The sequence below is a fragment of the Macaca nemestrina genome, chromosome 11, assembly GCF_043159975.1.
Source record: "Macaca nemestrina isolate mMacNem1 chromosome 11, mMacNem.hap1, whole genome shotgun sequence".
NCBI lineage: Eukaryota > Metazoa > Chordata > Mammalia > Primates > Cercopithecidae > Macaca > Macaca nemestrina.
In genome coordinates, this window is record NC_092135.1 from 55740102 (window position 1) to 55763668 (window position 23567).

The 23567-nt window shown below is 41.0% G+C and overlaps 1 long non-coding RNA gene and 1 other non-coding gene across 5 annotated transcripts in view; both read left to right on the forward strand.

Moving 5' to 3' along the window:
• The window catches only part of LOC105493209 (uncharacterized), a 46443-nt gene extending 30858 nt beyond the window's left edge, over positions 1–15585 (forward strand). For 3 of the 4 annotated variants that reach the window (XR_011609791.1, XR_011609792.1, XR_011609789.1), the window contains exons 2-3: positions 14382–14490; positions 15178–15585. This is a non-coding gene — a long non-coding RNA (uncharacterized lncRNA). Of the gene's footprint in view, positions 1–10472; positions 14491–15177 lie in introns of all 4 variants that reach the window. The other variant, XR_011609790.1, reaches the window with a different exon arrangement.
• On the forward strand, positions 6703–6810 carry LOC112428782 (U6 spliceosomal RNA). The gene has a single exon (XR_003020826.1). It is a non-coding gene; the product is annotated as a U6 spliceosomal RNA (small nuclear RNA).
• Positions 15586–23567: the final 7982 nt, after the last annotated feature.

Sequence of the window (23567 nt, forward strand, 5' to 3'; positions counted from 1 at the left end):
ACAAGGTCAGGAGATCGAGACCATCCTGGCTAACCCAGTGAAACCCCGTCTCTATTAAAAAATACAAAAAAAAAAAAAAAAACAAAACCTACTAGCCGGGCGAGGTGGCGGGCACCTGTAGTCCCAGCTACTTGGGAGGCTGAGGCAGGAGAATGGCATAAACCCGGGAGGCGGAGCTTGCAGTGAGCTGAGATCCGGCCACTGCACTCCAGCCTGGGCGACAGAGTAAGACTCTGTCTCAAAAAAAAAAAAAAACAAAAAAGAGTTTTAAAAAGACACAAACATTCAGACCATAGCAAGGGGATTTGATCTTCCACACTCCATGTGGTTTTAATGGGTTTGACAGTCATAATGCTGTACCTCCCTGGCTACAGATGTGGGCACATACCCTGGGCTTAGCTATCATAGTACCCCACCATTCTAGATGAAACGATTGAACAAGAAGATGCCATTTGATCCAAATTAGGCCAATGAAAACTCCCCCACCCCCAACCCACAGCCAAGATACTACAAATGGAGGATGGGAGAGAGGAAGTCTTGTGGGTTATGCATAAGATGTTGTAAGTACGGAGCTTTCCGTGGCCCTGTGCTGGTCCTTCAGTATGGAGGCATGATGTCTATAGAAGGAGAGAATACATCCAGTGCAAGGTAAAGTGAGACTGGATATGAGAAGAGGGACCTAATTGCACTATCTAGGTCCCTGACATCTCTGAAGCAAGCTGTTCTGTTTTTCATAAAACCAAATTTCCTTTTTATGCCATAGAAGTTTGCTTTGGATGTTCTTTCATTTGACCAAGAAGGAGTCCTAACTCTTAGAGAATGGGATTTGACTTGTGTATTTTAAAAATGGGCAGGATTTTGATGTGTCCAGGGAAAATGGTAGGGTAGTCCAGGCAAGTAGAGCCGCTTTAATGAAGGTCCAGAGATAAGAATGAGCATGGTGCCGGGCGCGGTGGCTCACGCCTGTAATTCCAGCACTTTGGGAGGCCGAGGCGGGTGGATCACCTGAGGTCTGGAATTCAAGACCAGCCTGACCAACATGGAGAAACCCAGTCTCTACTAAAAATACAAAAATTAGCCAGGCATGGTGTCGCATGCCTGTAATCCTAGCTACTCGAGAGGCTGAGGCAGGAGAATCGCTTGAACCCGGGCGGCGGCGGTTGCGGTGAGCTGAGATAGTGCCATTGCACTCTAGCCTGGGCAAAAAGAGCGAAACTCCGTCCCCCTCCAAAAAAAAAAAAAAAAAAAAAAGAATGAGCATGCTATATTTGGGGAATCTGAGAAAATCAGCCTGAACAGAGCAATTTCAAATGAAGTAAATTGGAAATAAGTAAATTAGGTGGGTTATAAAGGAAGAGGTCAGTTTGAGAGTTTGTTTAAACTAGATAAGAGTTGAGGCTTGATTAGAAGGAAACAAAGAGTTTCTAAAATTAAAATAAAGAAAAACTACATCTGTTTAAAGGCAAAATTTTAAGTCTGTTGCATTAATCTGCTTAGGCTGCCATGACAAAAATCTCACAGACTGAGTGGCTGAAACAAGAGACTATTTTCTCACACTTCTGGAGGCTAGGAGTCCAAGATCAAGGTTCTGGCAAATTCGGGTTCTAGTAAGGGCTCCCTTCCTGGCTTATGGATGGCTGGCTTCTCACTGTGTCCTCATATGGACTTTCCTTTATGCACACATAGTGGGGAGAGGGTGGGAGTTGGGTGGAGTTGTTGGGGGAGCTTTAGTGTCTCTTCCTCTTTTTATAAGGATACCAATTATATAGGATTAAAGCCCCCCCCTTATGGCCTCATTGATTTTAATTACCTCCATAAAGGCTGTATCTCCACATGCAGTCACATCGGGGGTTGGAACTTAATATATAAATTTTGGAAGGACACAATTCAGTTTATAACATCTGTCAAAACTAAGAACAGGAGAAAATGAAGGTAATGGAAACACTGAGATACTAGTGGGAAAGTAAATCATCACAGCTACCTAAGAGGAAAATCTGGCAAAATCTATTCATGTTGGAACATGTATGTCCAAAACCTATGAATTCTACTCTGATTTTGGGAAATCTTTTACAGCTGTGCACCATGAAGTACATTCAAAACGATTTTTACAGCATTATTTTCAAGAGTCCCCAGATCGAAAGCAACCTAAATATCCATCAAAAAAAAAAAAAAAAGGAAAAACAAATTATTTAATTATTTTTTTCTGAGACAGGGTCTTGCTGTGTTGCCCAGGCTGGAGTGCAGTGGTGTGATTATAGCTCACTGCAGCTTCAAACTTCCAGACTCCAGTGATCCTCCCACCTCAGCCGCCAGAGTAGCTAGGACTACAGGGTGTGCACCACCATACCCTGCTAATTGTTAAACATGTTTTGTAGAGAAGGGGTCTTGCTACATTGCCCAAGCCAGTCTTGTACTCCAGAGTGCAAGTGATCCTTCTACTGCAGCCTCCCAAAGCACTGGGATTACAGGCCTGAGCCTCTTGTGCCTGGCAGGGAAAATAAATTTTGGTGTGTTCATACATTCAACCCTACATAGCAGTAGAAGTGAAAGAAAAAAAAACAAAAACAAAAACAAAACAAAACTAGACCTACATGTATCAACATGAACAAATCTCAAATATAATAATGTTGAGGAAAAAAATCAAGTTAATGAAGAACATAGAGCATAATAAATCAGTGGGGTGCCAGAGCTGGCTCACATGTATTGGGGTTGTCTCTTCCTAACTTCTTCTTCACTGACACAATGTGGTCATTTGAATTTGGCCTTTGGCATTGGAATTAGCCTAACTCTGGCTTTGCAGCCATTCTTACTAACTGCTTATGGTGGGAGTATGTAAGCATGGAAATTGGCAGATGCTTTAAATTAAGTTGTCTTTTTTTCCCTAGAGAGCCTGTTGTTAAAACCAGGATATCACTGGATAACATTTTTTTAGATTATCTCATTTAATCCATATATCAACACTATGAGATATTATCACCATTTCACAGATGAAGAAACAGGCTGAGTGTTGTAACTTGCCCAATCCACACAGGTAATAAGGACAGACCAGGGATTATTACCTCATAGTTAGAGTTTACATGTATATACCAAATATACACATATTATATACCTGACTTTTTTTGTGTTTTGACCATACTTTCTGACTCTCACTATTACTCTGTTCCTATTATAGCTGCTACATACGTATGTTTTAGCATTTGCCATGCTGAATTGCAGTCATTTGATTATTAATACTCCCTATTCAATTATGAGCCTCCAAAGAGAATGGACCATACCTTATTCATCTCTATAGTTCCAGAACACAGGCTAGACATGGCACATCTACATAAATTCCTTGTTAGTAGCCTAACTCTGGCTTCACAGCCATTTTTTACTAACTGCTCATGGGTGATGAATATTACAGGACCTTTATTGAACGATTAGCCATTTATTTTGCTCCAAGATCTCCAAGATCCCCCATCACAAGGCAGCCTCAGCAGGAAGAATATTCAATACAATCAACCCCTGTTTGTAGAGCTGTTCCTCATACCCTGAACCCCAAAACTGTGATGTCTAGGACTTTGTAAGTTTAAGAACTGCACTCACATCAGTCTGTCCCCAGCAGTTCACACACATTACAATAACTAAATGACAGGATAGCACCATATTCATAGAATATGCAAGAATAAAGGAAAAATATGAGACAATGTAGATCAATAGCATAAGATAAAATCTTGCCAAAAGCTATCTTTTTATTATGATATAGCCATTGGGTCCAGAGGGGCAAGACCACACAATTCAGAAGCTTTCCCACACAGGAAACTAACAGAGTTGGTTGTTGATGGCATTTGAGGCATAACATTTTTATAAATTTTAAAATACTTAACACAATATACCATAGTATCATATAAATACAAGTATTTGGTATAATAAATACCACATTCAGGATAATGATTACTTCTTAAGAGGAAGGAAAGGAAGGTAATTAATGAGGGAAACAGAAGAGCTTCAGTTGAATTTGAAATGTATTTCTTAAGCTGAGGATCAGGTATGAATTAGCGATTGTACAGTCTGTGCTTTTTGTTTTGCTAAAACATTTAGTAGTAGATCAATGAAATATGGCAGCCAGTTCTCCCACAGAGTATAGAGTTGCATGGGTGAGGTGGGAGGAGGCACCAGACACAGTCTCTATCCTTATGCCATCCCACTAGCTCTGCAGTGAAGGGTAGCTCTATGGCTCCCAGATTTGGCCATGGAGGTGGTGGGGGAGCAGGGGAGTTTTTAGTATCTCTGGGGCCACACGCAGTTGCCACATTTGGTTCTGAGTTTCCGAAAAGAAAGAAGGAGTAAATACCCACACGATGGGGAGAGGAGAGAATCAGGGGAATCATTCAGGTGGTGAACACGACCATTTTAAGATGACCCTTCAGCTCCACCTGACCTCTCCAGGCTGCCTGGCAGGCAGGGGGTATATTTGGTTACAGACAACAGATAGAAGATATATTATACAGATGCCTATTTCTAGTCAACTTGAGTCATAATAGAATTCAAGTTCTCCTAGAAAAGGGCACAAGTAGGAAATGTTAAGGGCAAATCTACAGCTAACTAACATTGGTCAAGAGATGCTAGGAGGGGAGACTTAACTCCTAAGGGAAAGATCCTTTAGCCCTGCTGCTGGGGTAGGTGCCATGTTTTCATTCCTAGGTAAGGTGGTCTAAAGTACTCTACTTTAGTTCCATTCCCTTGGTGCTTGAAAGCAAGTTAATTAGGCATTTATAGGCTGGTCTGGATTTTGTACCTCTCCCTGACCTCCCTCCTCCCCTTCACATTTGTGATACTTAACTGTACGCTAAGCACATCGTGCTGTTTCTACACATGCTGTTCTCTCTGCCCCACCACAATCCTTCTCTTTCTTTAAGTCCTTTCTCTTTCTTCAAGTCCTTTCCCTTTCTTCCTGTGAGAAAACTTCCCCTCTACCTCTCCACATCAACAGAGGCATCTCTGTCTCCTCTGGGTCCCCTTCCTAGGACATACCTTTATCGTTTCTTTCTATGCACAGTATGGTAGTTGCTGCTTATATGTTCATCTCCCCTGCTGCAGTGCTGAGCTCCTTTGAGACAAGAAGGCTGTGTTACTTTACCTTTGTATCTCCCAGGCCTACCACAGACCTGGCACAGACATTGAGTAGGTGCTTACTAGAGGAGAGAAGAAAGAGAAGGGAAGAGAGAGCAGAAAAAATGACCTGACTCTTCACTTCTTTTCTTTAGACATCCTCTCCTTCACTCTATCTTTCCTTTTTTAAACTATCTAACTATCTGCTAACACTCATGCAGAGTTCAGTTGTAGGCAGAGAAGCAAGGCAGGAAGTATGGGGTATGCCAAAGATAAGGAAACTGACACTAGTGGGCACAAGAGGTCTAATTCCATTCTTTGGTGCAACTTCATTTTACATAGTGCTGTTTGTGGGAAATTAATGACCCTATATACAAAGGCTGGAGGTGCACAGAAGGCAGAGGTGAGGGATGATAACAAAGGTCCTGGTACCTTTTCTTCCCCCTTAACTGTCAACCTCTTCTGCTCTGTTTTTTTTTTTTTTTTTTTTTTTGGTCTCCTGACCTGGTCTGGGATCTCCTGATCCCAGCTATCAACAGCTAGCAATTTCATGTGTGTTATGCCATGAATTCTATTCTGAATACAGCCATAGTAGGTTTCACTAATTAATTAAATTGTACTTCATAGACTTGGAGTCAGGTCTCTTGAATACAAGATGCAAATTTATGCAACATATGCAAATCACTCATGTTCTCAAATTCCATGAACAAAATCTGGTAGCCTTGAGATAAAAAAGCCCCTGCCAAGCATCATCTCTCCTAATTATTGCTTAATTTCCTCCTCCCCCCACCCTTTAACATTGAACACTTTCAGGCTTGGCAGAAACTGGAAGAAAACACAATGAGAGCTGGTTAATAAACAGGAAGTTCCTCAGGGGCAAAGACCCTGCAATCTATTTATTTTATGCTCTCCAGTGGCTCCTAATATACTTCTGAGCACACAGTCTTGCATAGGGAACACCACCAGTCCTGACTATCAAATTATGGATATTTCAAGATGAACAAAAGTTGAGAGCCCTGAAGGCTTTGCAAAACATGCCATTTAAGACTAGAAACAGGAAATTGATGACCTGTACTATATAATGCATGTAGCTATTAATTTATTTAAATTAAATAGCATTTAAAAATTTTGTTCTTGGCTGGGTGTGGTGGCTCATGCCTGTAATCCTAGCCCTTTGGGAGACCAAGGCAGGAGGATCCCTTGAGCCCAGGAGTTTGAGACCAGCCTGGGCAACATAGGGAAAACCTGTCTCTATTAAATAATAATAATAAAAAAATGTAAAAGGAAATAAAAATTTAAAATTTAGTTCTCAGTCAAGCCACATTTCAAGTGTTTAGTAGCTAGATGTGGCTAGTGACTTTCATATTGGGCAGTAGAAGTATAGAACATTTCCATTATCATGAAAAGTTCTACCAGACGGCACTGATTTAGACACTTGGTATTCAAAGTCCAGTCCTTGGAGAGCATATTGGGCGTGTATTGAGAGCATATTGGAAATGCAGAAACTCAGGTCCTACTCCAGATCCACTGAATCAGAATCTGCATTTTAACAAAATCCTCAATTCATTCACATGCACATAAATGTGAGAGAGGCATTGGTCTAGATCTAGAATAGAAAACAGTGGTTCTGTACTCGCTTCAGCAGTATATATACTAAGAAGATTAGCATGGCCCCTGTGCAAAGATGACATGCAAATTCATGAAGGATTTCATTAAAAAAACTTTAAAGAAAGTAGAAAGGAAACAGGGGTTCTCCCCAGAAATAAAGCCACACATCTACAGCCATCTGATCTTTGACAAGGTCAACACAAATAAGTAATGGGGAAAGGACTCCATATTCAATAAATGATGCTGGAATAGCTGACTAGCTATATGCAGAAGAATAAAACTGAAGCCCTACCTTTTGCCATATACAAAAATTAACTCAGGGTGGATTAAAGATTTAAAAGTAACACCTCAACCTATAACAATCCTAGAAGAAAACTTAGTAAACACCATTCTGGACGTCGGCCTTGGGAAATAATTTATGATTAAGTCCTCAAAAGCAGTTGCAACAAAAACAAAAATTGACAAGTGGGACCAATTAACTAAAGAGGTTTTGTACAGGAAAAGAAACTATCAACAGAGTAAACAGACCTACAGAATGGGAGAAAATATTCACAAACTGTGCACCCAACAAAGCTCTAATATCCAGAATCTATAACAACCCCATTAAAAGTGGACAAAAGTCATGAACAGACACTTCTCAAAAAAACACATACAAGCAGCCAACAAATTTATAAAAAATGCTTGATATCATTAATTATCAGATGAATGCAAATCAAAACCACAATGAGATACCATCTCACACCTATCAGAATAGCTATTACTAAAAAGTAAAAAAACAACAGATGATGGTGAGGCTGCAGAGAAAAGGGAATGTTTATACATTGTTGGTGGGAATGTAAATTAGTTAGCCACTATAGAAAGCAGTTTGGAGACTTCTCAAAGAACCAAGAGCAAAACTACCATTTTACCCAGCAATCCTATCACTGGATATATATCCAAAAGAAGGATAGGGCGTCATGGCTCACATCCATAATCCCCAAACTTTGAGAGGCTGAGATGGGAGGATCGGTTGATTCCAGGAGTTTGAGACCAGCCTGGGCAATGTAGTGAGACCCCATCTTTTAAAAAAAATAGCCAGGCATGGTGGGCATGCCTGTAGTCCCATCTACTTGGGAGGCAGAGGTGGACGATTGCTTGAGCCTGGGAGGTTGAGGTTGCAGTGAGCCATGATCACGCCTCTGCATCGCAGCCTAGAAAACAGAATGAGACCTTGTCTCAAAAAACCAAATACAAAAACAAAAACAAACAGAAAACAAATCATTCTACCAAAAAGACACATGCACTCATCATAGCGCTGTTCACCACAGCAAAGACATGGAATCAACCTGGGTGCCCATCAATAGTGAATTGAATAAAGAAAAGGTACATATACATCATGGAATACTACACAGTCATAAAGAACAAAATCATGTCCTTTGCAGCAACATGGACGCAGCTGGGAGGTCATTATTCTAAGCAAATTAACCCAGGAACAGAAAACCAAATACCACATGTTCTCACTTGTAAGTGGGAGCTAAACATTAGGCACTCATGGACATAAAGGTGGCAACAACAGACACTGGGGACTACTAGAGCGGGGAGGGAGAGAGCAGGGGAAGGATTGGAAAACCCTTTGCTCACTACCTGCATGATGGGGTCATTTGTACCCCAAACCTCAGCATCATGCAATATACCCATGAAACACACCTGCCCATGTACACCCTGAATCTGAAATAAAAGTTGAAATTACAAAAAGAAAGAAAGAAAGAAAAGAAAGAAGGAAGGAAGGAAGGAGGGAGGGAAAGAGAAAGAAAAGAAAGAAAGAAAGAGAGAAAGAAAGAAAGAAAAGAAAGAAGGAAGGAAGGAAGGAGGGAGGGAAAGAGAAAGAAAAGAAAGAAAGAGAAAGAAAGAAAGAAAGAAAGAAAGAAAGAAAGAAAGAAAGAAAGAAAGAAAGAAAGAAAGAAAGAAAGAAACAAAGAAACAAAGAAGAAAGAAAGAAAGAAAAAGAAAGAAAGGAAAGAAAGAAAGAAAGGAAAAAGAAAGAAAAGAAGGAAGGAAGGAAGGAATCAGTGATTTTCTAATTTTAGTATATTTCAGAATCATCTGGGGTACTTATAAACACAAATTGCTGGGCCACAATATATGAGTTCCTAATTCAGTAGGTGTGTTAGTTTCATAGGGTTGCCATAATGAATTACCACAAAATAGGTGGTTTAAAACAAGCTCCTATTTCTGGATGCTCAAAGTCTGAAATCAAAGCATCAGCAGGGCCATACTTCCTCTGAAATTGGTAAGGAAGGTCCTTCCTTGCCTCTTCTTAGCTTCTAGTAGTTTGCTGGCAATCTTTGGTGTTCCTTGATTTACCGGTATATAACTTCAGTCTCTGCCTCTATCATCTATGGAGGTCTCCCCTTGTGTATCCGTGTCTCTCTCTCCTTTTCTTATAAGGACATTAGTCATACTGGATTAAAGGCCCACACTAAGCGAGTACAGCCTCATCTTGGCTTATCTAATTACATCTACAATGACCCTATTTCCAAATACGGTTACATTCTGAGGTACTGGGTGTTAGGACTTCAACCTATCCTTTTGGGGTCACAATTCCACCCATAACAGGAGGGCTAGGGTGTGGCCTGTTAATCTGCATTTCCAAGTTCCGCAGCTGGTGCTAATGCTGTTACAGGAACTACACTTTGAAAAACACAGGTCAAACAATTAGCAAAACAGGATTACTTGGAACAAAAGTTGGATTGTACCATGGAAGTAACTGTTCCACTTCCCAAATGTGCAGAATTCCATGTTTAGGCATACTTGGGAGGTGACCATCCAGCCATTGCATGAATACTTCCAAAGACAGAGTCCCCTTTACTAGCAGTGCAGCTTTCTTGATGGCTATGCTCTTGAAATTTGTGCCCTTTGAACTTTCCGAATATCTGATACATCTAGCTGATGTATGGCAGCAGAAAGTCTCGATATTTTTTTCTGATGGCTGCACAAAGTCTCAATATTGAATTTTACATTTCCTCTTTGTGACAGTTCTCCAAATCCTTTAGATCCTGGTTTGCTCTGAAAGGCACACTTGTTAAGGTTTTCAGGGGTGATAATCATGTCCCCCCACCCCCGGTTATGAGTTAATTAGAAACAGATATAGGAATCCAACAGATGAAGATCAAAAGATCAATTATATTTCCAGTAAGCATAGATTGGAGGGTAGAAGTTGGACCTTGACCACAATCAGCCTTCCTATGAACCCCCACTTAATTGAATTTATGTAATAGAGTCATATACAAAGAAGCAGGACAGTTGACTCCACACCACTGTGCAAGGTTTTAAGGGTATGAGTTACAGCTATTGCCACGTAAAGAAATGTAACAGCACTAGGAGAGATCAGGTTTTCCTGGGAGAGAGAAAGGAAAGATCTCTACCTTCTCTTCCATCAAATCCACCCATCCCAAGAGGCTTCCTTCTCCCAGGGTTGCCTCCTTAGCATCCTTCCCACCATTTTCCTTTTTTCAAACAGAACCCTAATGTTATCTACAAAAGCCCCACCGCAACCCCTTTCATGGTGCCCTAGTGTCTCAGGAAGCCAGCACTATCCTCAACTGAAGCCAATCCTATTAAATCTAATCTCCTTGCAAGTGATTAGTTTCAGCATTTAGGCTTCAGCCAATCAGTGCATGGCATGACTCCTAGAGATTGCTATTGGATGAGAGATGGACTAGTGATACAGACGAGCCTAATCAGACTACTTTTGTTCAAAGGTGGGAGGAAAGTTTTTTTTTTTTTTTTGACAGGAGTCTCACTCTATTGTCCACGCTGGTGTGCAATGGCGTGATCTCGGCTCACCGCAACCTCTACCTCCCAGGTTCAAGCGATTCTCCTGCCTCAGCCTCCCAAGTAGCTGGGGTTACAGACATGCACCACCACACCTGGCTAATTTTTTTGTGTTTTTTTTTTAAAGTAGAGACAGGGTTTCACCATGTTGGCCAGGCTGGTCTTGAACTCCTGACCTTAGGTGGTCCGCCTGCCTCAGCCTCCCAAAGTGCTGGGATTACAGGCATGAACCACCACACCTGGCCTGGAAAGAATTTTCTAATGAGGAAGCATGCTGTTCCAGGAGTTGATGGCAGTCACCAGGAGGAAGCAACCTGAAGAAAACGCCCCTATCTGGAGGACAAAGGAGCTCAAAGAACAGCAAAGCAATAAATCTCCAGCCCCAATTATGATACTTGCTCTACTTCTGGCTTTTGTTGTTGTTATTTAAAATAATACTAATTTTTTAAATTGTTTAAGCTGGTTATGTCAATGTCTCTGTTATTTCCGGCTAAAATAATTTCTACCAATAAAATACTCAAATATTTTTTCTATGATTTAGTAGAAATTGCCTCATGGGACTGGGCACGGTGGCTCACGCCTGTAATTCCAGCATTTTGGGAGGTCGAGGTGGGCGGATCACCTCAGGTAACGAGTTCAAGACCAGCCTGGCCAACATGGGGAAACCCCGTCTCTACTAAAAATACAAAAATTAGCCAGACGTGGTGGCACAAACTTGTAATCCCAGCTACTTGGGAGGCTGAGGCATGAGAATGGCTTGAACCAGGGAGGCGGAGGTTGCAGTGAGCGGAGATGCTCCACTGCACTCCAGCCTGGGCTACAGAGCAAGACTCTGTCACACACACACACACACACACACACACACACACACACACACGCACAAAGGAAAAGAAATTGCCTCATGAAAAGCTGAAGAAATAGGACTAGGTTTCCACCCACCAATCCTCCAACTTAATTCATTAATGTTGCTCTTAAAGTATGTGCCCCTAAATGGGCAGATTACTCCAGACACTGTGGTACAATTAACTCCCACCCAGCACAGTGCCTGCCATGGAATACATGCTAAACAAGTATTTGTTGAACAAATGCAACTGGAGACTACACTAACATTTTTAGTGGATGCATAATAATTATATCAGTTCAGGTGAACTAAAAATCTCTAGAAAATTGTAACACAACTTTTTTTTTTTTTTGAGACGGAGTCTTGCTGTGTCACCCAGGCTGGAGTGCAGTGGCGCGATCTCGGCTCACTGCAAGCTCCGCCTCCCGGGTTCACGCCAGTCTCCTGCCTCAGACTCCCCAGTAGCTGGGACTACAAGGCGCCTGCCACCATGCCGGCTAATTTTTCGTATTTTTAGTAGAGACGGGTTTCACCGTGTTAGCCAGGATGGTCTCGATCCGCTGACCTGGTGATCCACCCGCCTCGGTCTCCCAAAGTGCTGGGATTACAGGCCTGAGCCAGGCTGGAGTACAGTGGCGCGATCTCGGCTCACTGCAACCTCTACCCCTCAGGGGTCAAGCGATTCTTCTGCCTCAGCCTCCCAAGTAGCTGGGATTATAAGCACGTGGCACCACGCCCAGCTAATTTTTGTATTTTTAGTAGAGATGGGGTTTCGCCATGTTGGCCAGGCTGATCTCGAACTCCTGAGCCCAAGGGATCTGCCTGCTTCGGCCTCTCAATGTGCTGGGATTACAGGCGTGAGCCACCGTGCCCGGCCATATTTTAATATAAACTGATGCCATCACTGTTGTTCTTCACTCTGTATCTGAGCAATTGCATAGTGTATGAAGTTTTCCTTTAAAATTTTTTTTAACCTAAATTAATTGAGTTTAGGAGACTCCAGCATAGGTTGCACTCAGCTGAGGTGATTTTTTTTTTCACTTTTTTTTTTTTTTGAGATGAGTTCTTGCTATGTTGTTCAGGCTGATCTCAAATGCCTGGGCTTAAGCAATCCACCCACCTCCTCCCAAAGTGCTAGGATTACAAGCATGAGCCACTGCGCCCGGGCAGGTGAGGTGATTTTTAATTTTCCATCATTTGTCATGTCAGTTATTCTTCCTATTCTGGTAAGAACTTCAAAAAAGCTACACATTCCTTCTGTGCCTTCATATGCATCAAATAGCAAAATGTTGACCGTAACAGCACAAGCGGAAAGAACTCTAGGTTACCCTATTGTGTGCTAAAAGGAATCTCTCTGTTCCCCTCTATGCATTCCTAACTTGATCCATGAAATGAGACCTTCTGCCCTTGCAGAAATGTCAGGATCATAACTTCTACTGCTTCTAGTTCACTCCTTCTACCTCCAACCATGCTTGATGGTTGGTGAATTTTGGAGAAGGAACTGAAGCTGCCTCAACAATCCCTCTCCGAATTCTTTGAAGTTGCCTCTGTGCAGGACACCTACATTCTCCTCTTCCACCAATCACTGAGCTGCCCCTGAATGGGAGGCCAGAGGCAATTCAGCTGTGCCTATGACTGGAGAGGGATGTTTAACTGTGTCAGGCCTGGAATATTAGCAAGGATTAAGGGCCAGGTTGTGGACACACAACAAGCCACTTTCTCTTATCAGTTTAATCAAAAGCAGAGGTGAGGGGTTCCTTTTTCCCCATCTGGTTTACACCTGTGTTTACTTATTCATCGCTTCAGAACTTAGATGGGTAAGAGCAACTTGTTATTAATGGACTGTTCCCAAAGCTCAATCTTAACACTCAAGATTGATTGTTCAACAGCTTAAAATCTATCAAAACATACTATTATTGAGGCCTTCAACCAATTCCAGGAAAAGTAAGTCTGTCATAGTCCCCTAACCTGACAACTTAATACTCCAAACTAAAAAAGGAAAGGTAATGTTTGGTTCATTTTGGTTCAAAAGTATGACTTATTTTGAGCAAACTGATCATAATATGAAGTGATTATTATGTTCCTTTTAAAACTTTTTTTTTTTTTTGACAGAGTCTCAGTCTGTCACCCAGGCTGGAGTGCAGTGGTATGATCTCGGCTCACTGCAAGATCCGCCTCCTGGGTTCACACCATTCTCCTGCCTCAGCCTCCCAAGTAGTTGGGACTTCAGGCCCCCGCCAGCACGCCCAGCTAATTTTTTGTATTTTTGGTAGAGATGGGGTTTCACCGTGTTAGCCAGGATGGTCTCAATCTCCTGACCTCGTGATCCACCCGCCTCGACCTCCCAAAGTGCTGGGATTACAGGCGTGAGCCACCGCTAAATAATTAGCCAGGCGTGGTTGCACACTTGTAGTCCCAGTTACTCAGAAGGCTGAGGTGGGAGGATCCCTTGAACCCAGGAGGTTGAGGCTGCAGAGAGCTATAATTATACCACTGCACTCCAGCCTTGGCAACAGAGTGAGATCTTGTCTCCAAAAAATAAAAATAAAATAAAAAATAAAGAACTGGCCTCAAACTTACACATTTGTACTTTCTGTGATTCCCACTTTTTCTCCTTTCTAAAAATCAGACTACTTACCCATTTCTTGTCTTTGGAAACTACTCCCATGAGCCACACTTCCTCTGAGATTGCCCATTGTAGTAGTTACATGGTACCTGAATTTCCTTCAGAACCATGGAATGTAATTCTCAAGGTCTAGACACTGGAACTCATAAAAACCACCAGGTGAAATCTTGTCTCTCTTGGGCAAACTAAAACAAACTATGGCAACTGTCATGCGTAGTTTTCAACTATGAATAGACTCAGAAATACATGGTAGGTAGTAATTTGTTATTTTGCTGAGGCATTGGACTCTGGCCCACTGTCATAATTGTAAGTGACATAAGCATGCCTAGCTGAGCCCAACCAACTGCCTAACATGCCCGTCTCAACTGTGTGCTTCATATTCTTACTCTTTTCTCTTCACAGTGATTATGTCTTTTCTGTCTGTATGAAAATGATGCTGAACAGCCGGGTGCAGTGGCTCATGCCTGTAATCCCAGCACTTTGGGAGGCCAAGGCAGGTAGATCACCTGAGGTAAGGAGTTTGAGACCAGCCTGGCCAACATGGTGAAACCCCGTCTCTACTAAAAGTACAAAAATTAGCCGGGTGTGGTGGCGCGTGCCTGTAATCTCAGCTACTCAGGAGGCTGAGGCAGGAGAATCACTTGAACTCGGGAGGTGGAGGTTGCTGTGAGCCGAGATCGTGCCACTGCACTCCAGCCTGGGCGGCAGAGCAAGACTTTGTCTCAAAAAAGAAAAAAAAGAAAAAGTTATACTAGAAATCCTAGGAGAATAGAAAAGGATGCTTTAGAGGAAAGAGAAAAAGAAGAGTTAGAATTTGATGGGTCCGTGACACCCCTCTGCAGAAGCAGCAGCAAGACTGTAGCAGGTGTGGTTTCCAGCCTCACTGAATCCTTCTGACAAAGAGAGAGCATCAAGCTACTATGGACCATGTGGAATGAACGAGAAGAATAACAGAAAAAGCCATATGACCCAAAGATTAGATACACTGGTACAGAATGCTAAATTTTATCAATAGATATTTCTCTTCACTGGGCACACAGTTAAATTCTATTTCTCTGCCAGCCTCCTTGTATCAACTTACAGCTAAGTGGTTGAGTCTGACTGATTGAATGTGGGCTAAAGTAATATACCACTTTAGGGCCTGATTCGTAAATATATCCTCATGATCTCTCTATCTCTACCTCTAATTCCTTTCCAGTCAGAGTGGCAGGAAGCAAATGATTTCAAAGCCCAGATGATGACAGAGCCCCATCATGGAAGGGGCTTGGATCCCTGAGTCACTGCTTGGAGAAGAGCTGCCTGGGATGACTTCCTGATCATGAACATCCACATTGGACTTTGAGCAAGGAATAAACATCCTATCTTAAGACAATGTGATTTGGAGTTTTTGGCATATGACCAGCTTCAATTACCCTGCATAATGTACACATCTTTTCCCTCTTTCCCAGGTAACTCATATGCCTCCCAGATGTTTATATTTGGAAGGAGGGAAGAAGACCCAAATAATAACTGAGATTAAATTTCTCACCAACTCATTGGGACTCTGAGAGATGCATTTCATTTGATTTAAAGAAAATAAATTACTTTGAAACTAGATTTGACATTATTCCTCCATCTGTATTACTTTTGATTTATGGGCAAGACATAAATTGAGTAATCCTGGTCTGACAGACAAGGTTCCCCAACACGTACCTAATGGTGGTCCCTCCCACCCAGATAAGTATTGGCTTCTTGACCTTTCACTCCCATCCTGTTACTGTCAGACCTGCTCAGCCCTTCCTCAGTGTGGTCAGGAGTCTTGAAGGCCTGGAGAGCAAAGAGTTAAGTCCTTCTTTCAGGTCTTTTTCTCCTTCAGTCGATTAATTAGATTGAAATTTCAACTTCAAACTGCTCTGCTGGTCTCTAGCTAATGCTGTCACCTGAAATACTGCCCACCACACATGAGCTTTTGACAGCAAGAGCCGCTCAAAAGCCTCTTCATGCCTCTATTCCAGGAATAACCCAAGGAAAGGGTAGATATCTGTGAAAGCTGAGTACTGAAGCCCTCTCTGTCCACCGCTTCAAAAGAATAACTACCATGGGTCTGCCTTTATTTTGTATTTTAGTTCCTCTTTGTCAATGAAAAGTTCCTGCTCTCTATTCATTATAAAGAATAAAGAGCTTTTCAAGTGTGAGTTGCTAAACCCAGAAGGGAACAGAGCTATTTTTGAGAGGGTTTCAACTCTGAGCTGTTACATCGACCAGCCTGCCGGCAGCGGAGGTCTTCCAGGGAGGCTGAAGGCAAGAGCGGCTTCTCTTCAGGTGGGCATCTCAGGGAGGAAGCTCCTGGGGCTGAAATGGTCTAGCTCTTTGGCCCACAGGCAGCCCTGGTGCCTTCGAACCTGGCTCCTCAAGACAGAGCTTGCAAGGGGGTCAGGGGAGTCACTGTGATTCTCACGCATTTGAGGTCTGCCTGCTGCCTTGGGTTTCTCACATCCACTTCCTCCACGCAGGAAACAATCTGCTTGATTCTCCTCCGGGGGCACAGGGAGGAGGGGGGTGTCTTTATGTCCTCTCCTATCTTCGTCAAGCCATATGCAACTGGCAGCTAGCACGCTTCTCTCTGTGGGAAGAGGATCATCAGAGCTGGATTCCTGACTGAAAGGAGGAACATGCAGAGTTGCCTGCCTCCTGGCCAACAGGAGTGAAATCCTCTTGGCTTGGGTCTGTCCAGAGCTCTTCTGAAGTCCATACACTGTAGGGGCATGGATGGGCTCTCAGATTCGGAGTTAGAGGACCTGGATTCAAGTCTCACCTCTCTGAGCCTCTGTTCTCCGAGGCTACAATGAGGATAATGGTACTTTGCTATCAGAGGTGCTGCGGGGAGGATGACCCATCCTCACATGTGTATGGATAGTCTGTGGACCCTGCAGTGTCATGCGTGGTGATCATTGCTCTGAGGGTCAGTGAGATACGTGTTATAGTGTCTTTTAAGGACAGAAAATGATGCCATTGGATGACAGAGGAGATACTGAAAATTTGATAGAAACAACTAATGATTTGGAGGAATGAGAGTCTGTTTTCTATCCTCCCATTCCATTCAGTTCCCCCACCAGAGAAAAGGGGCAGGGAATTAAAATGATTGCTTTGCTCTGATAGCTTTTGGAAGTTAAAGATGGGCATATGTACTAAAATACTAAGAGAGAACCAAAAGGATCAACTAATTTTTTACAGAGTGGCTAAAGATAATAGAGAAACCTACATGATTATATTTCATCTTGTACTACAGAGGATTTATGAGAGCTTACAGTAAATTTTAAAATTATTATTTATTTATTTTTATGTTTTTAATTGATATATAATAGATGCACATATTTCAGGGGTACATGTGATCATTTGATGCATTCCTATAATCACATCACGATAATTAGAATATCCATCACCTTAACTATTTTTCTTCATGCTAGGAACATCCTAATTATTCTCTTCTATCTGTTTTGAAATATACAAGAGATTAATGTTAACTATAGTCACCCTACTGATCTACAAAATACCAAGTCTTATTTCTTGTATTGTACTGTGTATTTGTATCCTTTAATTACCCTGTCTTTATCACCCCACCCCTCTACCTTTCCTGGCCTCTGGTAATCACCAATCTACTTTGTATCTTCACGAGATCTACCAGTAAGTATTTTTTTTTTTTTTAAAGAAAACTTATAGACATAAAAATGTAGGCAAAGTAGGATGATTAGGTCCAAGAGAAAAGATACTGCACATATAAACAGGTGACAAGGATCTACTGTTACAAAAACAGGGCAGCCAAGTAGGCTCTGAGCTTCCAGGAGGCCAAAGCAAAAAGGGAAATATGATCTGTCACCGAATTTATATCTTTCTTGAGGAACCCCTTCACCACAACCAATTTCTCATCCTTTTTTATCATAAGACTTATAAACGTGGATATTTATCTTCAAGAAGAGAATACTTAGGGAGTTTCATTATGGCCTTCCTCAAGTATTTGATGGGCTTCCAAGTACAAAAAAAAAAAAAAAAAAAAGATTGCTTTGGGTAATTCCAGACCACAAAACTAGAATCAATGAGTGTAAGTTAAGGGGAACAGATTTGGGTTAAAAATAAAGAACTTTCTAACAATTAGAGTTGTCCATAAATGGAATGAGCTGTCTGGCAAAGAAGTGAGCTCCCTGTTACTGGAAGTGATCAAACAGAGGCTGGCTAACCATCTGTTAAGGATAAGAAGGATTTGTGCATAATGAGAGAATTATGCAACAACATAATACAAGGCTCTTCATGACAGTTTTATTTATAATAGTAAGGGAAAAAATAGAATCAACCTAAATGTCCAACAAAAGGGGATTAGTTATTTATGGTACTTTCCTATGATTTTTTTTTATAGATTTTTCAAATATTAAAAGTCAGTACAACAATGACATAGAAAAACGCTGATGATCTATTGCTAAGTGAAAAAGCAGCCTACTAAAATAGCATGCGTACTGTGATACAACTTTGTAAAGAAAATTTTTGTAAACAAATATATATTTTTTTCATTTTGCTATTTTTTTCATTTTATAAAGAAAGATCAAATTAAAGTACACACATGAAAACATTAATAGTGATTATCAGTATTATTTGAATTATGCGTGATTTTTCTCCTCAGGGCTTGTCAGAGTTTTCCGAGTTTTCTACTTTAAGCACTTACCATTATGTAATTAGAAAAAAAATTAACAAAAATCCCTTCATTAGTCATTAGTCTATAGTTTTAACTGGTTGATCCCTGAAGTTTTTCAAACCTAGTATTATATGATTCTCATTTTATACTTAGGTCATTTTTTTCCTCTTATAATATAACTTGTTTTTCAAACAGAACTCAACCAAATATAAATACCTCCCCAACAAATAAATAGTGGCTTAAATTATGAGGCTTAGGTACAATCTAATGCATTTCTGACTGCTAGAGTCATTTTCATCTGAAATCTCTTTTGGAAATATGTTGAATATAAATCTAAAAGTCTGTACAATAGAGTAGAAAGAGCTGAGACTTGGAGTCAGACACATTTAGGTCTCAAATTTTGGCTCTGCTACATACCAGCCTTAGTTTCCTCAACTTTAATATGTGATAATAATAACAGCTAAGATTTGTAGAAAATTCAGTGTGTGTCAGGCACTGTTTAAGTGCTTTACATGCAATGGGATCCTCAAAATAATTCTTCGAGGTGAATTCTATTGTTATTTTTAGATGAAAAAATTAAACACAGAGAATTTCAATGTTTTGCCAATTTCATGCAGCTAAAAAGTAATGGAGTAAAAATTCAACCTCAGACATGTTAACCTTAGGATCCCTGGCATTAACCACTATACTATACTGCCTTATAGAATGGTGGAGGGATTCATTAAATTAACATACATGAAGTGCCTGCTTAACAGAAATGTGGGCAGTCAGTACATTAGTTTTCTCCCTAAACTTTTCCATGGCTATTTGGCCCCAGGAAGACTTTTGATTACCTTCCCTAAGACTGTGTATTCCACCAATACACTGGGGGAAGTCTGGCTCTGTGGTAGGTAGTTTTACGACAAATTTATTGTCAATGGTATTCATGTCAAACTCAGGGATATTAGAAATCATGTCCTACAGGCCTCCATTCTGGGGCTGATTCTTTAATATTTCATCAATGATTTATATGGATAGAACAGAAAATAAGCTCCTAGAGCTGACAGATGATAGCATGCTGTTAGCAGATGACACCCATCGTCAGTTAGGAAGGCGAGCATCCAGGACAGGATTAGAATTCCAAATGGTCTGGCAAGATGGGGAAGAGGTGGAGGCAGAAAGAATGAACTTCATTAGCAACTATCACAGAGTAATACGTTTATTAAGAGGGAAAAACAGATTATACCAACATAGCAAGAACAGTGACTGGCAATGAATGATTACTGCTTGAAGGAGTTAATGGTGGAAGTTACTCATAACTGGAAATGAGACAGAAAGTCAAATATGATTCTAGAAAAAGGACCAACAAATAGGAGTATATCGGAGTAAATCAATTTTCCCAATATATACTGTATTTTTAAAAATCCCTTTTTGAGTGCTGTTTTTTTCCTCAGTGTTGTTCTGGACATCTTGGAAAAGGCACACAGAAAGCAAAAGAAGTCTTTACAAGTGCAGAATGTAATCTGGGAGGATGGTGAAGTCACCAACATCCTTTAATTGAAGATGAGTCAGTTGCTGGCAATTCATTTGAGAATCATTTACTGAGCACTATCTATGTGCCAGCCTTTGTGCTGGGCGCTGGAGACAAAAAAAAAAAAAAAAAAAAAAAAAAAAAAGACTTGATTTCTACCCTTGAGGCGCTCCAAGGGAAGAGGATAATCACTTTTAAGTTTATAAAGACTGGTTATTTAGAAAGGGATGAGAACTCTGATGTGTGTCGTTTATGGCCAACTCCTATACATCTCTTTCTTTGATCTCCTCTTTATTCCTTTCTTCCCTACTTTCTCTTGTTTTTTCTTTCCCTTCTTTTATGTAGTCTTTAGATCTGTGATTGGAGCCCCTGGCATGGCAAGTTGGCCAGATGTGTTCAATGGAGTCCCATCTGAGACTATGCCAAGACACCAACACCTTTCTTTTGCGTTTCAAGGTGTTTTTAAAAAAGTAGTTTTTGCCCTCCATATACTCTGATTAAAATGCAGACAATGAAGCAAAACCTGGGGAGAGTAGAGTAGTTTCCTAGGATGCTAAGCAGATCAGTTTGGCTGGAGAAAATGCTAGACTATACATATCATGAATTGAATCATATTAAGGAATTTGAACCTTATCTTACTAATAATAGAAAGTCAATGAAATTTTGTGAGAAAGGGTTTGTGTTGTTTTGTTTACATTTTTCTGTAGAGACAGCACCTCCTATGTTGTCCAGGCTTTTCCATTTAAGGAGAATATCTTTCAAGTTCTGAGTCACATGCTAGACCCATTGTGAGTGCTTCTTTGACCTCCTATTTCTTGTTTCTCTTCACTTGCGTTGCTTGCTTTGGAATGAAGGTTTGTGAGAAAGGGAGTGACAAGATCAATATAGGGTTTTAGGAAGGGTAACCTTATTGTGGGAGATAGAATGGGTAGTTAGAGGGCAGCCTGGCAGCAAGGGTCCTGTTAGGAAGTGATTACTAAGCTATAAAAAAATAAGGGCCAGAGTTAGGCAACAGCAGTTAGATGAGGCAGAAGATTTGTGGATGTGAGAAACGCTGTAAAGGAAAAAATTAATAAGATTTGGTGCCTAAGTAAAGAGAAGCATTAAAGGAGAAAGGAATTGAAAACAACCTATAGGTACTAGACAAGGACTTTGGAAAATGAAAATGTCATTATCCAAAATAGAGCAGTGGGAATGTGAAGATGGTTTGTGGCAAATAAATCATGATAGGTTCAGGGCTAGACAGGTTGTCTTTGTTTTGATGGGATATATAAATAAAAGGCATATATCCAACAGGGATCTAGGAATAGATTTCCTAGGAGATCATTCTCACAGAGGTAATAGTGTGTTTTGGGCCTCTCCACCTGTATATCCCACTGACACATCACAGTCTACATGCCTAAAACTGAGCTTTACTGTCATTCAGAAATGCAAAGCTCAATTTGCATTGCTTTTCAAGGTGAATCATGCTTTTAAGTACCCAGGCTACCAAACTCAGAGTTACCTCTTCATCTCCCACCTGCCCCTCTCCCACAAGCAACTAGTCACCAAAACAGTGGATTCTAAGAGTCAAATATGTTGTGTGTCAATTCCTATTGCCATAATTAGTAGTTCCATGGTTTGTTCCCTTGGCTATCACAACAGTTTTTGTGTTATTTTGTTTAAATTTTCTGTAGAGACAGGGTCTCACTTTGTTGCCCGGGCTGGTCTCAAACTCCTGGGTTCAAGTGATCCTTCTGCCTCAGTGTCCCTAAATGCTGGGATAAAAGGTGTGAGCCACTGCACCTGGCCCACACCAGTTTTATAACAGATTTTCTTGCCACATAAGTTTATTTTTCCACTGCTTAGAGAATGTAATTCAAAGTCTTTCTGGAATGAACCTACCTGTCCAACCTAATCCCTGAGAATCTTTATACAGCCCCAACACAAAAGCCCCACCAGCTTCTTCCTTTTCTTTCATGATGCCTGGCATATCTGTGCCTGGGGTGCCTCTATTGATGCTGTTTTATTATTTTGGAATACCTATTTCACTTAAGGAGAATATCTTTCAAGTTCTCGGTCACATGCTAGACCCTTTGTGAGTGCTTCTCTCACCTCCTATTGCTTGTTTCTCTTCACTTGTGTTGCTTGCTTTGAAAGCAAGAGCCTGAACCAGGGAGGTGGGAATAGTCATGGGAAGAAGCAAAGGGCATAATAAAAATCTAAGCAAAGAATTGTGGGGCATAGAGAAGGAAGAAGTCAAAGAAAAAACATGTCAGTCTTGGCTGGTCTTGGTTGACTGGGAAGAATTATGGTGTACCAAAACAAACAAAACAAAACAAAAAGAAGGAAAGATTAATTTGGCTCTGAGCAAGTTTGGGATGAGATATTAGCAATGAATGTAAATTGGGCTAACTGATAAGTGAAAAGTTTTACAGAAATGAAAAGCGTGTTTCAAGCCAGAAAATAATATTTGGAAATTATATGCAAAGAGGTGGTACCAGATGTGTGATCTCCAAAGAAGAGCCTATTAGAAGACCAGGTCTGAGGAGAGAGCTATAAGCATGTTATCAATCTCAAAGGTGAGAGAAGGAAGTCCTATCAGCAAAAGAGCCTGTTGTAGACTGGCCATGGAGGTGAAATGATGAATGTTTTAGTTTTCTTAAAAAGTGAACCCGGGAGGCGGAGCTTGCTGTGAGCCAAGATTACGCCACTGTACTCCAGCCTGGGCAACAGAGCGAGACTGTCTAAAAAAAAAAAAAAAAAAAAAAAAAAGTAATTGTTTTGGTTTTTAAAATTGTATGAGAAATTTCCAATTTCTGAGATGTTGTGCTTTTCGTTTGAGGAAACTGCTGATTCTCTGCTCAAATTGAGATTCTTTTGATTGTAAATCTTAATAATTAGTGGTATGAAAATTCATTGTTTTTCTTTCAAAGAGGTACTCCCTTCTTAAGTGAAGATATCTAACTAAAGTTTTGTAAGAAAAAAACAAACCAAAACTAACAACCATCAAAAATTAGGCCATAGCCGGGCATGCTGGCTCACGACTGTGGTCCCAGCACTTTGGGAGGCCGAGGCGGGCGGATCACCTGAGGTCAGGAGTTCGAGACAAGCCTGGCCAACATGGCAAAACCCCGTCTCTACTAAAAGTATAAAAATTATTTGGGCATGGTGGTGGGCGCCTGTAATCCCAGTTACTCAGAAGGCTGAGGCAGGAAAATAGCTTGAACCCGGAAAGTGGAGGCTGCAGTGAGCTGAGATTGCCCCACTGCACTCTAGCCTAGGCAGCAAGAGCAAGACTCCATCAAAAAAAAAAAAAAATTAGGCCATAGAATTTAAAACAGAGTTGGTTAGTAGGGGCTGTTTTTTCACATGATCTGTAACCTACAGGGGCAGGGTGGTAGGCTGGAATAAGATGTGTTAAGAATTGATTCAA